The 17872-nt window shown below is 36.9% G+C and overlaps 1 non-coding gene across 1 annotated transcript; it reads left to right on the top strand.

Moving 5' to 3' along the window:
* The first annotated feature begins 13557 nt into the window (after window positions 1-13557).
* Window positions 13558-13631, top strand: trnai-aau. The gene has a single exon. It is a non-coding gene; the product is annotated as a tRNA-Ile (tRNA).
* The last annotated feature ends 4241 nt before the right edge of the window (window positions 13632-17872 follow it).

Here is a 17872-nt window from a genome sequence, read left to right as displayed (position 1 = left end):
TCATTCATTTATTCAATCATTTTTAGGACCTTGTCCAGGTCAGGGTCCAAAGCCTAATTTGGGACTATCCAATCAACTCTATTTTGTATATATTTAACTGTATTTCATTCATTCATGCATTCATTCATTCATTCATTCATTTATTCATTCATTCATTCATTCATCTATTCATCTATTTATTCATTCAACTCACAGTTTTTTAAACCATATTATCCTGGTCAGGGTCCAGAGTCTATCTTGAAAATACAACCTTCACAGGACACCAGTCATGAACAAGAACAATGGCGGGTTAAAGAGTTTAAGGCTCTTGGTTACTAGATCAGAAAGTCAGGGTTCAACAGCACCCAGTACCACCAAGCTGACACTATTTGGCCCTTAAGAAAGGCCCTTAACTTTCTCTGCTCAACTTTCTCCTGTTTTTTAAATTCAGTGTTTTAAATTGTTTTAATTCTGTATAGCTTCAACCATCTAATAGTTTGTTTTATTTTAAAAATACCAAGAATTATTGAACAGTAAATGATACACTATTATATTGCCTTACATAATCAACTTTCGTTCCCCTGCTTTGGTCCGTATTGGTTATGAAATTAGAATCGAAATAAAAATATCTTTAATAATTAATAACTATTACATCATTAATAGTTAATAGTTTCCTAGCTCTTATTTCATACTGTTTAAATAGTATAATAAAGGGGAAAATATTATATATATTTATAAAGGTTTTATGTTTACATTAGATGAATGTTTCAGAGAAAAAAGAGATCTAGGGTATTAATCTACACAAAACTGAATTGATTTTTTTGCTGATATTAAAAATAATGCTCCAATAATCATTCAAAAATGGCTTGTAATATCCTGATACAGGTGACTCATTTCGTTCAAGCCAAGGGACTCGGATTAGCCCAATGTCTCCATCTTTTAATTGAAACTGAATTCATTTTTACACTGAGTACTTAATCCATTTTAGACAGCCCTCCATATTCAGCATATATAATAGACTTCCCAGGCTTTTCTTTCTCTCTCGTTCCTCCTGCGGCAAATCCATTTGACTTTAAACAGAAGTCCATTTATTAAATCTTTTATTAGGCCCTTTCATTATGTATGCTTGTAAAGATCTTAATAGAGATGTGAAATAATGAAATTCGGCAAATTCTTAAAGTGTTAATAAATCTCCATAACTTGTCTTTTGCAAAGAAAACCATGTTTTCACAAGGGCCTGATATTTTATTCATGCTCTATGTAAATGTTCCGGTGGTTTAATTAAGCTTGTATGATTCAGCTGAGCGTTGTTAGACACATTCTCTCTTTTTCTATCTTTGTCTTCTCTCTGCCTTCATTTCAAACTTTTTAACTATAAGTGTGAGATTGAAAATATTGAAGAAAAAATACCCAAAGTCTTTTAGCCTCTCTTTTCATCCCTAGCTACCCCCACCCCCATTGGGATGAGGATGGTCTCAGAACCTGGATGTCGCTGTCTATAATTGTACATGTTTGGTGATACACAGTGCTCGGTTCATCAAGACGTTTTCCATTACTTGGTCTTTTCTGGTGATGACGTCTACACCAAGTCCTTCACACTTAGTTGATCTATCACGATCTTCATCATTGGATTTCCTTTATAATTGTAGGTCATGGTAGCCTGATTGCCAAGTTATTGGACAAGTGAATTAAAGGTTATGAGTTCAAATACATCAAGTCTAGCAAGCTGCCATTTATGGGCCCCAGAGCAATACCTTTAACTTGCAGTTGCTCAGCATTACATACATTTAAAAGACCTGCTCTTGTTCATGTTTGGCTTGACTGGAACCACATAATCATGTGAAGTCTGTAGTGTCTCTAGTGTCATCATTGAACCTCTTGTGGACACATCTGAACTCAAAGTCATGTCTGGATTCCACCAGCTTCCAGGACCTTGGTATTTTTCAGACATATAACAGTGTGACGTTTGTAATCTAGTAGATCAGATGTTCTTCTATATGTTTTTTTGTTTTGTTACTGTGATTTAAATCACAACTTAGTGGTTGCTAAGTTTTCTGAAACGGTAGCTGAGCGGAAAAAAAGTCAGCTAAATGAGTTAAATGTCACCCATTATTATAACTTATTATATTCATTATTGAGTTCTTAATGGGCCGTATTCACAGTTGGTGACTTTTACATCAATATTTATGCAGGGGAAGTTATTCATATTTAGAGATGAGCTGTGCACATGCTAAAGTGGATTTTCTGGGCTCACCATGCAGATTGTATAAATTCCAAAATTCTTGCTTCTGTGAATTACCAGATTTTCCAGATATGATTTTTCAACAGCATCTAATCCACTTTGTTTAAACACAAGAACATATCTTTGAAAGTGCAGACAAAATAATAAGAGTTATTTTCCCCCGTTTACTGTCAAATATAATACAAGGTAACCTTAAAACAGAGACAAGATAGTAATGAATTGTAAAGACAATGGTACCGTATAAGAACAATTCAATGGATGGAAGTGAAATAAACATATCGTCGGATATTAGTCTATTAATATGTTTAACATGTTTAATTTTTTTTCGTTAGCAGCATATAAAATAGCACCTGATCCACTGCTTAATATTATTTTTCATTTATTTATTCATTCATTTATTTGTTAATATTTGGTATTTGAGAACAACTGTTGCAGATGTATGCAAAGTAGGAACATCAGCCATAAATAAATAAATAAATAAATAAATAAATAAATAAATAAATAAATAAATAAATAAATAAGGGTTTGATTTATTTGGTAAGAATTATGGCTGCTTGAGTAAAAAAACAAACAAACAGGAAGTTAAATAAAGTCACCATGCGACGGAAGTGTGTTTTTGGTTAGTTGGGAATGCTGGCTGCAGATAGTGAGCAGACCGGGGGTTCACACATGGCTGGAGCACATCCGTAATGGGCCTAAGCTCTATCGACTCCAGATGAAGAGAGTGATAGGAATAAACGTGCTGTGGAGTGAGATTTTGTTGAGGGTTGAGGGAGGTGATTTGAGAGAGGAATGAGTCTATGGGGAAAAGGGAAGTCAATGTAACAGCTGTGTGTGTGTCACAAGGGACTAAGAAAAACCATACTCTCAAAACACATCAAACTCACCCACTCAGGCAGCGGTTGCCATCTGGCATATGTTACAACAGCATACTCATAAAAAATATGGAGTGCAGTTGACACGCTTTTTTTTTTTCTTTTTTTTTTAGTTTTTCTTGATGTCCTTTGCTTATTTTTAAAGGATTGTGCAGGTGATTGGTGAATCACAGGGGAAGAAAAGTGTAGTGTCAGCTCAGTATTGCATCTCTGTGGGCTGTGTGATAGTTTGGAGCCACTTGGGGAAAGAATGCTTCTGTTTCTTCTGCACAAAAAACGATTTCTGTGTTTCTGTCCACAACATGGTGAATCCCTCAAGTGTCAATGCTGTTTCCATTGCAGTTGTCCCATTCCCAAGTTCTGCTAATGCTTCTGTATCCAGCATCATTTCCTGATTAATTTGTGCCAGAATGCTTGGCTAAATAAAACCCTGCCTTCTGTTTGGAGTTACTGAAGGTTATTTTTTTTAGTTCTGTTTATTCCATTTCAATTCTTATACATTTTATTTTATTTTATTTTATTTTATGTCAATAACACTTTACCAATGGATATTGTCACAAAGCGGCTTTATAAGAATATAAGAAAAAATGGAATACTAATGGTTAATAATTATTGTAGAGTTACAAATATAAAATTATCTCTAATGAGCAATCCAGAGGCAATGGTGCCAGGGAAAAACTCCCTAAGACACGAATTCAGTTAAATAATGGTCTTCCTGCAATTATAGGGAAAGTACAACAAATAAACAAATAAATAAACAAATAAGTAAGTAAGTAAATAAATAAATATGTTGTCTTACATGTTGTATTTCATTGGTCTGCATCTAACTATCTATCTATCTATCTATCTATCTATCTATCTATCTATCTATCTATCTATCTATCTATCTATCTATCTATCTATCTATCTCTCTCTCTCTCTCTCTCTCTCTCTCTATATATATATATATATATATATATATATATATATATATATTATATATATATATATATATATATATAAAATAAATAGAAGTTTTACAAAATTCTAGATTTAGACATTATTATTAAATCAATTTCTATGTAAAAAAAAAAAAAAAAAAAAGACTGAATAGTGTGTTACCGAAGCCGAACATCACTTTCCACAGAGATGCTCTAGTTTTATTGATATGACTTCTACTGTTGACTACAACATTAAAGAATCATAAGTCAACCTTAAGTAGTAAAAACTAGTAAAACTAGTATATTTATTGCACTTGTTACATTCTGTGAAAACTTTTCCATCCATATTATGCAGTGGAAAAGAGCTGCATTTGATAAAAAGCCAAAATATTTGCTGAATTTAAATCCGGCCTTCTGTTTAGTCCAACAAGGGGATATTTCTAACTAACAGAGCCAAATTATCTCATAACAATTTCACCAGATTTTGCAAATGAAAATTTGGGCCGCTTCTACACAGTGGAGGGTTCAGACCCCATTCTGGTTGCCTGCATCCAGTTACAGGCATGGACTATTTCCAATAAATTCCTAATTTTCCCAAGAAGATTTTATTTAATAGTCTTATATTTCAGCGGTAAATGAGCACAAATCATTGCTGTCAGATATAAAATTAAACTATTTGTATTTAACTAGAAAACTGAGTCTTTTTAAATAGCAATTAGCACAATTCAGCTCTGACTATGCACTGAGATGAGATATTGCCTTATGTTCATCACCATTTTGGGAAAGTCTTTACCAGCAAGGCCCAAATATTAGTTTTTCAATGACATGATGAATGGATTATGTTGAAAAAGCGCATGCAAATGTTTTCCACTGCAGACTGTAACATTTAAACAATAATATCAGGACCTTTTAAGCATCCGAAATGCGCTAAGAGACGTAAAGAAATGCAGTTTTGTGACTTATTTTTATTTAAACTTTCAGCCCTTAAGCAGCTCTCGTCTTAATCTCACAGGCTGCAACTGGATGCACTTTTAGTATAAGCTTTATCCTTACATAGTTAGCTTCTGCTGAATTTGTCTAAGCCTGAGCTCTCAGCATAGTAACACAGCTTCAAGTGCTTCAAGCAATTTATTTCTTTCCAGCGCAGTACCGCATGCTAGATGTAGTGCTAGATCAAGCTTCCCAATTAGATAAACCATCTATACATCAACAGGACAGTACTGGTAAAGTGTTGGCCTTAATAATCTGTAGATCTTTCAATAAAACCAAATAAGCAAAATAATTTCAAAAAATGAAAAATTCTGCTATCCATCTATTCATCTATCCATCAATTTTCTACAGTATACTGCTTTTCCTACACAGAGGTGCACTGTGTGGAGAACACCTTGGACACGCACACACACGCACACACACACACACACACACACACACACACACACACACACACACACACACACACACACACACACACACACACACATATTCAAATAGCCAAATTTTGAGATGCCAATCAGCCTATAACATATGCCTTTGCACTCGGGATTACACAAACATACCTGGAGGAAACCCGTGGGTCACAGAGACAACATGCAAACCCCAAACCCTGGAGGTGTAAGGCAAACATGCTAACCACTGATTATCATTACACACATCAAACCAAATGCTTGCTTACCAAAAGGATGTTACTCTAGTGTTACATTACCTTAGGGCTTAGCATACAGTCACTTTCCGTAATTGCATTACTATTAGATTATCTCCACCAATTATCATAATTCTTCAAACTCCTTTCATCCTATCTCCTTGCTTTCGGTTTGTTGGGTTTTTTTGAAAAGTGCAGAATTCAAGTAACTTTAAAACAGTTTATAACCGTAAAACAGACTTTTAAGCACTAAGGATTGCAATAACTTTATAAATCATTCCTATTAGTGGGACAATAAAATAAAACATATGTAAATATAGAGGGGCACGGTGGCTTAGTGGTTAGCACGTTCGCCTCACACCTCCAGGGTTGGGTGTTCGATTCCCGCCTCCGCCTTGTGTGTGTGGAGTTTGCATGTTCTCCCCGTGCCTCGGGGGTTTCCTCCGGGTACTCCGGTTTCCTCCCCCGGTCCAAAGACATGTCCGTAGTGTGTGAGTGAATGAGAGTGTGTGTGTGCCCTGTGATGGGTTGGCACTCTGTATAGGGTGTATCCTGCCTTGATGCCCAATGACACCTGAGATAGGCACAGGCTCCCCATGACCTGAGTAGTTCGGATAAGCGGTAGAAAATGAATGAATGAATATGTAAATATAATTACAGTATTAAACAAAACGCCATTCAGTACATTTACCTGAGGCAGAACCCATATGTGAAGATGGTTACGCACTGACCATAAAGCACTGATTTTTAACTTAAAGCTTTAACCACTCATTAAAAACTAGTTTTGAGTTGAACCCAAGGATGACACAAGGATATTTTTTTCCTGTTCTCACCCCTGCCGAAAATGTTAGATATCCTATTATGACTATTACTTTTTACCTTACACCAGTGCAGAGCATCATTTATCTAATTCTTTAAAGTATAATCTAGCAGAATAATTACACAATACGTTGCTGTAAAATGAATACTGGAAATATAATAAATGTTTCTTGTAATGTTAATATACTGTAGTTATAAACCAGTGATATAAGTAAAGTAGGTTACAATGAGATAAGAAATAATTTTAACTAGTGCAACTTTCAGTCAGCAGCAAGTCCGTTTAAACATAATACACGAGAAGGAACTTATAATAAGAAGATAAAAAGTAAAGAACAGAAGACAGTGTAAAATACATACATAAGTGTAACTACTTGATTATTGAGATATAAATATTGCACATAACATAAAGCGTTTAGAGGCATATTGAAGTTTAGGAAAGAAGCTGCACTTCAATCTGTTTATGTGGGACTTGAAGGCCCTGTACCTCTTTCCAGACATTAATGGATGTCCCTTGGAATCTTTTATCAAATGTTTTACTGAATATATCGTACAATACATTAGATAACATTTACATTTATGGCATTTGGCAGATGCTGTTATCCAGAATAACTTACATTTTATCTCATTTATACAACTGAGCAATTGAGGGTTGAGGGCCATGATTAGAGGCCCGGAATTGACAGTTTAGTGGACCTGGGATTTGAGCTCACAACCTTCTGATTTGGTAGACTAACAACTTAACCACTAGGTTACCAAGTCCCTTCCCCTCCACCTCCCTCCAATAGTACTGACATAATAAGTAATATATTTGAAATGATGTTTGAAATGACACCTTTCATATAATGTCTATTATAACATCAGAGTCCCTGACCAAAATGTGGCATAAGCTGACATGGTGTCATTACATTTACATTACAATACAGAGCTGTCATGCCAATATTACAACATTACCAAATCCCTTGAGACATTTATAGCATGGTTATGTCAACTTTATGCCACGGGCTTCAGTAGATCACTGAGAATGTCTTCTGATTCCATAACTATGACCATTGTATATCAGAGGCCTTGTACGAATCAGGAAAAGTATGTGACTCCATGAATAGATGTTGTAGGATACTGTAGCTACCTACACTACTAAGACAGTAGGATGTCCCTGTATAAAAGTGTGCCTTTATAGAAGAGCTGAAAAAATGTCCAGGTGCCAGTTGTTAGAGCTCAAAGAAAGATAAGGGCAAAAGCGTGACAATCTGCTGTTTGTTTCTCGTTTTCTCTCATTTGAACCTTAACCAAAAAGTCATCAATGCCATCTGGGCTCTAGTACAAGGAAACATGCTGTCGGAAGAAGTGCTATTCAAACCATTAAGTTCTATACCTAACCCTAGTATTAATCTTTATAATAACAACAGCTACTACTAATACTATAGACAATAATAATAATAATAATAATAATAATAATAATAATAATAATAATAATAATAATAATAATAATAATAATAATGATGATGATGATGATGATGATGATGATGAGGAGGAGGTAATACAATGGATAGTCCAGCTCCTCACAGCTCCAGGGTTTTAAATTCTTTTTTTCTGCTTGTGTCCATGTGGGTTTCCTCTGGGTTGAGAATTTTTTCCTCTTTATGTGGAAGGAGTATCAATAAAATAAAATAAAGAGCCAAAGTGTTCTCTGATGGCCAAACATAAAAAAATAATACCGTGTGAAGGAAAACAATCTGTCTTTGCAGTGTAGTACAAAATAAAATCAAACACTAAAACACAAGCAACAATAACACAGCCGAGGCAGTAACACTCTGGTAGTGCAATCTCACCAAGAGAACTTTCTTCACTCGCACACGCTCAAGAATTAGCTTTGTCCAGTATGATAAGAGTCAGTCACACAACCATGCAAACTGTGGACTGATGACCATAGGTGTGTATGTTTTTTTATTTTATTTTATTTTACTATTATTATTATTTTGTGTGTGTGGTGTGTGTGTGTGTGTGTGTGTGTGTGTGTGTGTGTGTGTGTGTGCGTTTGTGTGTGTGCGTTTGTGTGTGCGTTTGTGTGTGTATGCGTGTGTGTGTGTGTGTTTGTGTGTGTATGCGTGTGTGTTTGTGCATTTGTGTGTGCGCTTGTGTGTGTGTGTGTGTGTGTGTGTGTGTGTGTGTGTGTGGTGCCATGAAATCGGTCTCATAGGGTACATTTGGGGGCAGTGGTGGCTCAAGTGGTTAAGGCTCTGAGTTGTTGATTGGAGGATTTGGGTTCAAGCCCCAGCATTGCATCTGTTGGGCTCTTAACTCTCACTCCTCCGAGTGCAATGTATCATAGCTGCCCCTTCTCATGGTTATGTAAAGAATTCCACTGTAATGTAAATGTGGTGATAATAAGAGCTTCTATGACCCAGTTTGATTCGTTCTTTCAACTTGTCTCAGAGTTCAAAAGTTATGACCATGAAAATAATGTATTATATTATACAGTATATATGAGGCTGATGGCAGCACCAGAACACTGGCCAAATGACCGACTCCAATCAGTGTGCCAAATTTTCCAATTTATAGTATTATAAATTTAAGTTAATATTCATTCATTCATTCATTTTCTACCGCTTATCCGAACTACCTCGGGTCACGGGGAGCCCGTGCCTATCTCAGCCGTCATCGGGCAACAAGGCAGGATACACCCTGGACGGAGTGCCAACCCATCACAGGGCACACACACACTCTCATTCACTCACGCAATCACACACTACGGACAATTTTCCAGAGATGCCAATCAACCTACCATGCATGTCTTTGGACCGGGGGAGGAAACCGGAGTACCCGGAGGAAACCCCCGAGGCACGGGGAGAACATACAAACTCCACAAACACAAGGCGGAGGCGGGAATCGAACCCCGACCCTGGAGGTGTGAGACGAACGTGCTATAAGTTAATATTTTAAATTAATTTTAAACTTTAATTATATATATTCATTTATTTATTTTTATTATAATTTTTTTTCTACTTTTTATTTTTAGATATTTATTTCTTTTTATCTCTCTCTCTCTCTCTCTCTCTCTCTCTCTCTCTCTCTCTCTTCGGTTTTTATATTTCTCTAAAGCTGCTTTGAGACAATGGGAGTTGTTAAACAAAGCACTATACAAATAAATTGAATTTGAAGTTGAATATACAACACCTTTGGTGCTTGGCCCCCTAAAATATAGCAGGTTTATTGTTATTGTTATTGTTGTAGTTAGCAGAAGGAACATACTACACTGAAAATACAGGGGTGCGTAATTCAAATATCAGAAAGGTTGTGGTTGGGATGGCTGAAGGTTGAGAAGAGCACAACGTTAATATAATGAAATAAAAAGAAGCGAGACGACATTTTGAGAGAGCCGATAGCCTGGTCAAACTTAGTCATCAACTCAGAAACATGATGCAAAACCAAGACTAAAGGAACAAGCGAAACCAATTAGTAGTATATTAAGGCTGAGATAGTAATTTTAAATCTGAATATTTTGTAAAGAAGAGCATGATCAGGGTGTGATGAGGTTATGAAAAAGAAAGCAAACAGAAAATATTTGAGACAGCTTATGATTTAAAAACCTTTCTGATGACCTTAGGACTTTCTTTTACTTCAGAAATACGTCAAAGTGATTTTGTTCACGTCCTCTTTCCTTAAACTAACATTCTTTGAGCTGATATTTCCTCAAGGATAGTCAAGCTCCTAAACATCCCATGTTTGTCCTGCAGCTTTCCTCTTTGACTCTGATGCCGATATTAGAGTTACTTTAGCAAATTCTGTGTGTTATAGGTGCAGACAACAAATCCTGATGTCATTTTGAATCCCATCACTAATGGCTCGCAGCGTCTGGCCTCTCCGGCCGGATCGGCTCTCACGTTAGACGAGACAAAGGCGACAGACCGTGTTAGTCACAGTCGTTTCAGTCTGACACAATTCGTTCATTTTTACACTCAATCCTTTGTTCTCTTCCTCCACTGTCTCAGAGTATCTTTTGTTCTTTCTGACCTTTGTGTTCATTTATTTCCCATTTCCTTTTATTTACTGTTAAAACTATAAATGTTCATCCATCATAGCTAGGCTTGTGAATGCACAGCTGGAGTGAAGTGAGATTATTACTGTACAGTTCAACTAATAAAAAAGACTGAAATGAAAATAATATATATATATTTTTTAATCTATTAGAATAATCTATTAGATTCCCTGATTTACTAATGTCCCCAAATAAATTTGATCAAATTGCCATTTATTCGCAGGCAGGATCATCTCCAGCATGCGTCAGGGCCCAGAGTGAGTTAGTAGATGTGACGCCCCACTTATCACTCATTTCTGTCTAAATATCAAAGCTTGTTTATGGTGTTTAGTACCATTTGTAATTATTTAGCAGAGAATGTTTAAGGTGAGGAGGGCAGGGCATGGTGGCTTAGTGGTTAGCACGTTTACCTCACACCTCGAGGGTTGGGGGTTCAATTCCCGCCTCCGCCTTGTGTGTGGAGTTTGCATGTTCTCCCCGTGCCTCGGGGGTTTCCTACGGGTACTCCGGTTTCCTGCCCCGGTCCAAAGACATGCATGGTAGGTTGATTGGCATCTCTAAATTGTCCGTAGTTTGTGAGGTGTGAGTGTGTGAGTGAATGAGAGTGTGTGTGCCCTGTGATGGGTTGGCACTCCGTCCAGGGTGTATCCTGCCTTGATGCCCGATGACACCGGAGATAGGCACAGGCTCCCTGTGACCCAAGAAGTTCGGATAAGCGGTAGTGAATGAATGAATGAATGAATGAATGTTTAAGGTATGTGGACGCCTCAGTGTAGCTTCAATATACATTACACAACTCGTCTTGCACCACAAACAGATAAAGCACAGAAACCCAACAAAAATGGCGGCTCTTTAGTGTTTTAGGTCAGTGGTCCCCAACCTTTTTTTTTCGCCACGGATCAAAGTTTGATCATTTTACCGCGGCCCGCTGGGGGTGGGGGGTGGCAGCTATACAATTAAATTAAAATTAATAATTTTTATTTAATTCTATTTAAACATGCCTTTTTAACTACAACGCTAAATCAGTGAGAACACTGAGCTTGTTTCTTTGCAACGAGACGGTTCCATCTGGGGTAATAGGAGACAATGACACCCGAAGTGTGTTGCTTATGTCCAGTTTATTCTGTTGTTTTGTTTCTGTTGCCATCACTGCAGAAAACCCCGCTTCACACAGATAGCATTTTGGAAATGGCAATAGGGATTTAAGTGCTGTGGTGACAATCTTTTTGCGCATGCGTGGTATCGGTGCGGCTTTAGGTGACGTCTCTCAGCTCCCGGTTAACCTCTCGTCCATGGAAAGTCTCACAAACCCGAGAGAAATACACCACAGTAAATAAAATGGAAATAATTTAATGTTCCTTGGGAGGCCCGGTACCATTTGGTCCCGGGGGTTGGGGACCACGGCTTTAGGTGACTGACCTCTCAGCCATGTTTGTGTAAAAATCACTCCCATGATTTGCATAAGTATCAGCAATTAATATGTTTCACTTTTCTTCTGTTTTTCTATATAATTTTTCTGATAGAACTTGATCCCTTTGTTTGTTTAATCTGCTTCAGACACAAAAGCCGTGTAAGTAAAGACCACAGAGAGTGTTATCATGAAACTGGTATAAATCACACATCAAATGTCTCCCAGACTGCTGATGAAAAATCTTTTTTTTTTTTTAATGATGTTTATTTTTTTCCACCCTAAAATTTTCAAAGACTGAACAAGAAATAATAAAAGCCTTAATAATAAAAGTTTTTTTTTGATGTGACAAATTGGCAAGCCTTAATAAAACACAAAGCAGTGGTTTTGTTTGTGTTTTGTAGAAAAAGAAAACTCTGAAAAACTTTGTACTAAATTACCAAACAGAATGTTTACTTTTTTACTTTGAGTCTGGTTCCTCTCAAGGTTTCTTCCTCTTCCATCTAAGGGAGTTTTTCTTCACCACAGTCACCTCAGTCTTGTTCATTGGGTATAAATACAAACACATTTAAATATATGTCAAATATTAATATTGAACTTTTGTATAATATTAAACGCGTATAATATGAAACTTTTCTGTATTATGTTATGTAAAGCTGCTTCGAGACAAAAGCCTTCAAAAAATCAAATAAAACTGACTTGAATTGATTTTAATTGAAATGCATTAGATTGAGTAATGATGCATCTAAATATACATCTAATAATAATCTAAAATTTTTATTCTGTTAATTCTTATTTCTTTTATTATTCGTTATTTCCTTTATCATTAATTATGTTTACCTTCTGCTCTATGTTTATGTTCTGTAAAGCTGCTTTCAGACAATGTCTATTGTAAAAAGCGCTATACAAATAATCTTGAATTGAATTGAATTGATGCAATACTGATATATATATATATATATATATATGCTATATAATGTATACTGATGAAGTGATAAGAAACATAAACAGAACCTCATCCTTGCTATAAAACAGCCATTTTAAGTTTCAATGAGCACAAAATTAGAGGTAAAACCATTCGATAAAACAAAGTATAACTCAGACAATTGTGGATTAAAAGCTTTTCTTAGGGACCCGATTATTTTCAACCCAGAATGTACTTCTATTTTGAAGCACCACACTGGATTGTTGGCACGTGTAATGAAAATAGTTCTTCGTTCATTCTTTCGTTTTTCTTTTGCTTTCTTTTTCATGATGATCTCACAGACACCTATGAAAGATACTGGACAGACAGAAAGACAGACAGAAAGACAGACAGACAGACAGACAGACAGACAGACAGACAGACAGACAGACAGATAGATTATTGTCTTGTTTAGCGGAGTGCTCTCGGAGTGGATTAAATAATCGTTATAGATAGATAGATAGATAGATAGATAGATAGATAGATAGATAGATAGATAGATAGATAGATAGATTGATAGATTTTTTGTTCTCTCCTAATTTTCTCTCCATCATATGACAGATACATCCCAGACAGGGTTGTAAAAGCTTTCTCTCCATAAATCCAATTCATTTAATTTTTTACAGCACTGCTCATATTGCATCTCAGTTCAGCCTAACATTTTTGGAGGAAAGTGGCCGGTTAGCTCAGTTGGTTAGAGCATGGCGCTAATAACGCTAAGGTTGCAGGTTCAATTCCTGTACGGGCCAAATCATTTGAGAAATTACCCCATTGTGGGACAAATAAAGGTCTATCTTATCTGCGCTGTTCCACATACATGATGCTGCAGGTGCCTACAAATGGCTGATATCACTGTGATTAGCAGAAAAGGGAAATTATGAAAATCCCTCCCATCCCTGAGAGTATGACCAAATTTGCTTTCTTAGCTGTAACCATGGAAACGATGTACTGTATGTGGCATTGTAGGGATTGAAACTTCTTGAGAAGGTAGTGCAAACACTTTTCTGTTGTGCTGCTCTGGATTTCATGACCTCAAGTTTATACCCCAGGGAAAGAAATTAACTATGGAGCATGAAGCAATGAACCATATACCCCATGCTCTGAATGTTTAAAGGCAAGAACAGCAGCAGGAAGGAATTTGTGTTGGGTTTGTGGTGAACTCAGAAATTACACTGACCTGTTAGTTTGTCACAACCAGGGGAGGAAAGAAACAGACCAGTACGCAGGATAGCTTCAGATGAAAGGGGTTTAATAAATAGTAAGGACAACACAGTAAGGGACGATAACTAAAACAATACAAATGAAGACACTTAACAATGACGAACCGTAACTTATGACTCCGCCTTGCCATCTGCAACGTGTCTCACTTAAATAGAAAAGACAACGAGACACGATTAGGAACAGGTGTGGAGACAGGGAGGAGCAGACGAAGGCGGGGCAGACACGTGACGAGGAACGTAAACAACGGTACATGGCCAAAAGTCCGGCTGAGTCCTGACATAGTTCCTCAGGAGCTCTTGGTTGCTTAATTCCACTCGACTACAAACTGTTGTAGAAAGGACATTACTTACATTGACATTACTTCCTGTCCAGTGTCACCCAAATGAGGATGAGGTTCACTTCTCAGTCTGGTTCCTCTCAGGGTTTCTTCCTCATATCATCTCAGGGAGTTTTCTTCACCACCGTCACCTCAGGCTTGATCATTAGGTATAATTCTTAGAAATATATAAATGTTTTATTCTGTTTCTATACTTCTGTACAGCTGTTTTGATACTGTCAATTTTTTAAATGTGCTAATCAAATAAATGTAACTGAAATAAAACTGAATTCAAACAGAGTTCCTGGAGACAGAGTGCAAATAAGTTTTTGATTGAAAACGTTGTTAGATTGATGCAGGGTGCCAATACTTTTGCAGGTTACTGTACATTTGCAAGTTTGTATTATCGAACTAATTGAGTGCATTAAAATAGAAATGTGCAAAATTTTCTTTCAGACTTTATCCCATTTACAACATCACAGTCAATTGCTGATGACTAAACTTTGGCTTAATGGCACCTAATTATGCTTTTCAATCCTAAAACAATGCATTACGTTGGCCAGTTATTAAATAAGTGGCAGGAAAGTTTCACGCATATGATTACACATTGTGATTTTAACACGTGACAGACCTTTTCTTCTGAATATACAACTTCAGGATAATGCCTTGCTAACACTCCCCCTGTTCTTGGAGTGACAACTCCTACAGCTTAATGAAAAATTTAGCATGGAACTGAGCCTGATTACCAGCCTCAAATTAGCCATAATGCACCTAATCAGAGGAGACGCCACATCGGCAGGAGAAAAATGGTAAACAGCTGAGTGCTCTCACTCATGCTAATTAAAAATTACCTGCTGCCTTGCATTGTCTTGTTTAGCGGAGTGCTCTCGGAGTGGATGAAATAATCGTTAAATTGTTCAGAAATATCTTACAAAATCTAACCAAAAAAATTAATCATGTATAACAAAATTTCATACTTTACATTAGATAAATTTCAATTTAAATAACATTCAAATTTAGCCACGCCCACATCAAGATATTGCTACTCGAATCATTGTAGTATACATACGATATATAATATATTATATGATATATAAATACGTTAATAATATATAGCAAATATTCTTTTTTTTCACATATTGGATTTATTTACATGGACATTTTACAAAACACTGAATAGTAAAAATAGAAAAATATAGTAGTTTAAAAGGCTGTTCCTTTTTATTTATTAATTCATTCATTTGTTTGTTAACTGTGTGTTTCTACCCATGTATATAAAGAAGAAGCCTTTATTTTTGTCACATATACATTAGAGCACAGTCAAATTCTTTCTTCACATATCCCAACTTTAAAGGTTGGGGTCAGAGCACAGGGTCAATCCTCATACAGCATCTCTGGAGCAGAGAGGGTTAAGGGCCTTGCTCAGGGGCCCAACAGTGTCAGCTTGGCAACACTGGTGCTTGAAACCTCTGATCTTCCAATCAACAACCCAAAGCTTAAACCGCTTGATTCCGTGTAGGAATTTGTAGGAAGAAAAAACAAACCAAAAATTCTATTTCAATACATTGCCTTCTTTAACAAGTTCACAACACCTCTCAGCCAATCAGAAATATGGGAAAACAACCAATCATCATCAGTTCTTAAACTAGGTCAATCCTAAATCAGTAACCTAGTGAACCAGTGATGTATTCAAAGTACTTTGGTACGTCGCTCTGGATAAGGATATCTGCCAAATGTCGTAAATATACGGTAAATATAACCTAAATATAAATCTTTATGAAACCGTATATTTTCAGAAACAGAGATACTACAGTATGCTGTGCTCTTGTTTTTCTACAGCACCCATAAATACCATAAAGACTTGTCCCATCAAAACCTATAAGATAAGCAGACATTAGTGGTTAGCACGTTCGCCTCACACCTCCAGGGTTGGGGGTTCGATTCCCGCCTCCACCTTGTGTGTGTGGAGTTTGTATGTTCTCCCTGTGCCTCGGGGGTTTCCTCCGGGTACTCCGGTTTCCTCCCCCGGTCCAAAGACATGTATGGTAGGTTGATTGGCATCTCTGGACAATTGTCTGTAGTGTGTGAGTGTGTGAGTGAATGAGAGTGTGTGTGTGTGTGTGCGCGCTGCGATGGGTTGGCACTCTGTCGAAGGTGTATCCTGCCTTGATGCCCGATGATGCCTGATATAGGCACAGGCTCCCCGTGACCCGAGAAGTTTGGATAAGTGGTAGAAGATGAATGAATGAATGTAAACAATAGTTCATTATACAGTATACTCAATGCACAGATACATCCCAGACAGGGTTGTAAGTAGTAACTCTCTGTTCCCAGAAGTAAAACAAGCAAATTTGATTCTAATGAATGTAATTCAATAAACTTCCCGAACAAACGACATAAAAAGCAAGCAGCAATCTATAGTTTTTGCAATAGTTTTGTCAACGGCGCTCTAAAATGTAGTCATAGTTATGTGCAAACGATCAAAAACTACACATGCTGGGATTAAAATTCAAGACACAATTAAAGGCAACTATTAAGGGAAAGTAAGAAACAAAACCAACACAGGTTTATGATACCTTGCTGATTTAAACACCTACATAATAGAGATAGAGATCCAAGTCCCTTTTTCGTTAAAGGCATCACCTATGCAATAAAAAAAATGGAAAAATGACGGTGACATTTTGCAATAAAATCCAGACTTGCCATGAAGGCTGAAAGAGGGCTTCAGTCTCTGCAGGTTAATCAGAAAATTAATTTATCTTCTTCTCCCAGGAAGTAATTAAGTGTGGAGGACAGAGGCATCATGTGACGTCGTGAGTAATTAGTTAGAGGCATTTGTGAAGGGGGGGGTGTTGGTTCATTAAGACAATAGACACAGGGTGTATAGCTGGCGGGAAAAATGTCAGTGTTGACTGTGTGTGTCATATGGAGAAAAAACAGATAAAACTCTTTTCCTTTGCCCTCACTACACCTGCGTACAAAGAACACCTGCATTATTAAACAGTATGACTCATCTGGGCCACTGTTGATTTATTTTATGACAAAAATAGAGAGCTGGAATCAGAGTTTATGCTGTGAAATGTCTCTATGTGTAACATTTCTGTAATTAGAGAGTGGCTTATTTGCAGCCTAATTGAGTCATAAATCTAATCAATTACATTGTGTGAGATAGTGGTGCATTGCTGAATATTACAGATGGTCAAATCTGGGCTAGATTAATAGGAGCTGCCCTCCTTCTGGAGTTGTGAAAGTTTTTAGCGGAACTGAAAGAACATTGTTAGTCGAGAAGAGCACAAGCGATCGTTGCTGCTGTACTGTAGGTGTTACAGGACACTATTAAAGTTCTAAAGATTTGTTAGTAAAGGTTTTCTTTACATGTACAGTATAGCATGTATAGGACAATGATGGCTCAAGGCTCTGGGTTGAAGATCAGGGTACAGCCCCAGCACTGCC

This window comes from Tachysurus fulvidraco, chromosome 3 (assembly GCF_022655615.1).
Source record: "Tachysurus fulvidraco isolate hzauxx_2018 chromosome 3, HZAU_PFXX_2.0, whole genome shotgun sequence".
NCBI classification, from domain to species: domain Eukaryota; kingdom Metazoa; phylum Chordata; class Actinopteri; order Siluriformes; family Bagridae; genus Tachysurus; species Tachysurus fulvidraco.
The sequence above is the reverse complement of the archived record's forward strand: the minus strand, read 5'-3'. Positions and strand labels throughout refer to the sequence as shown.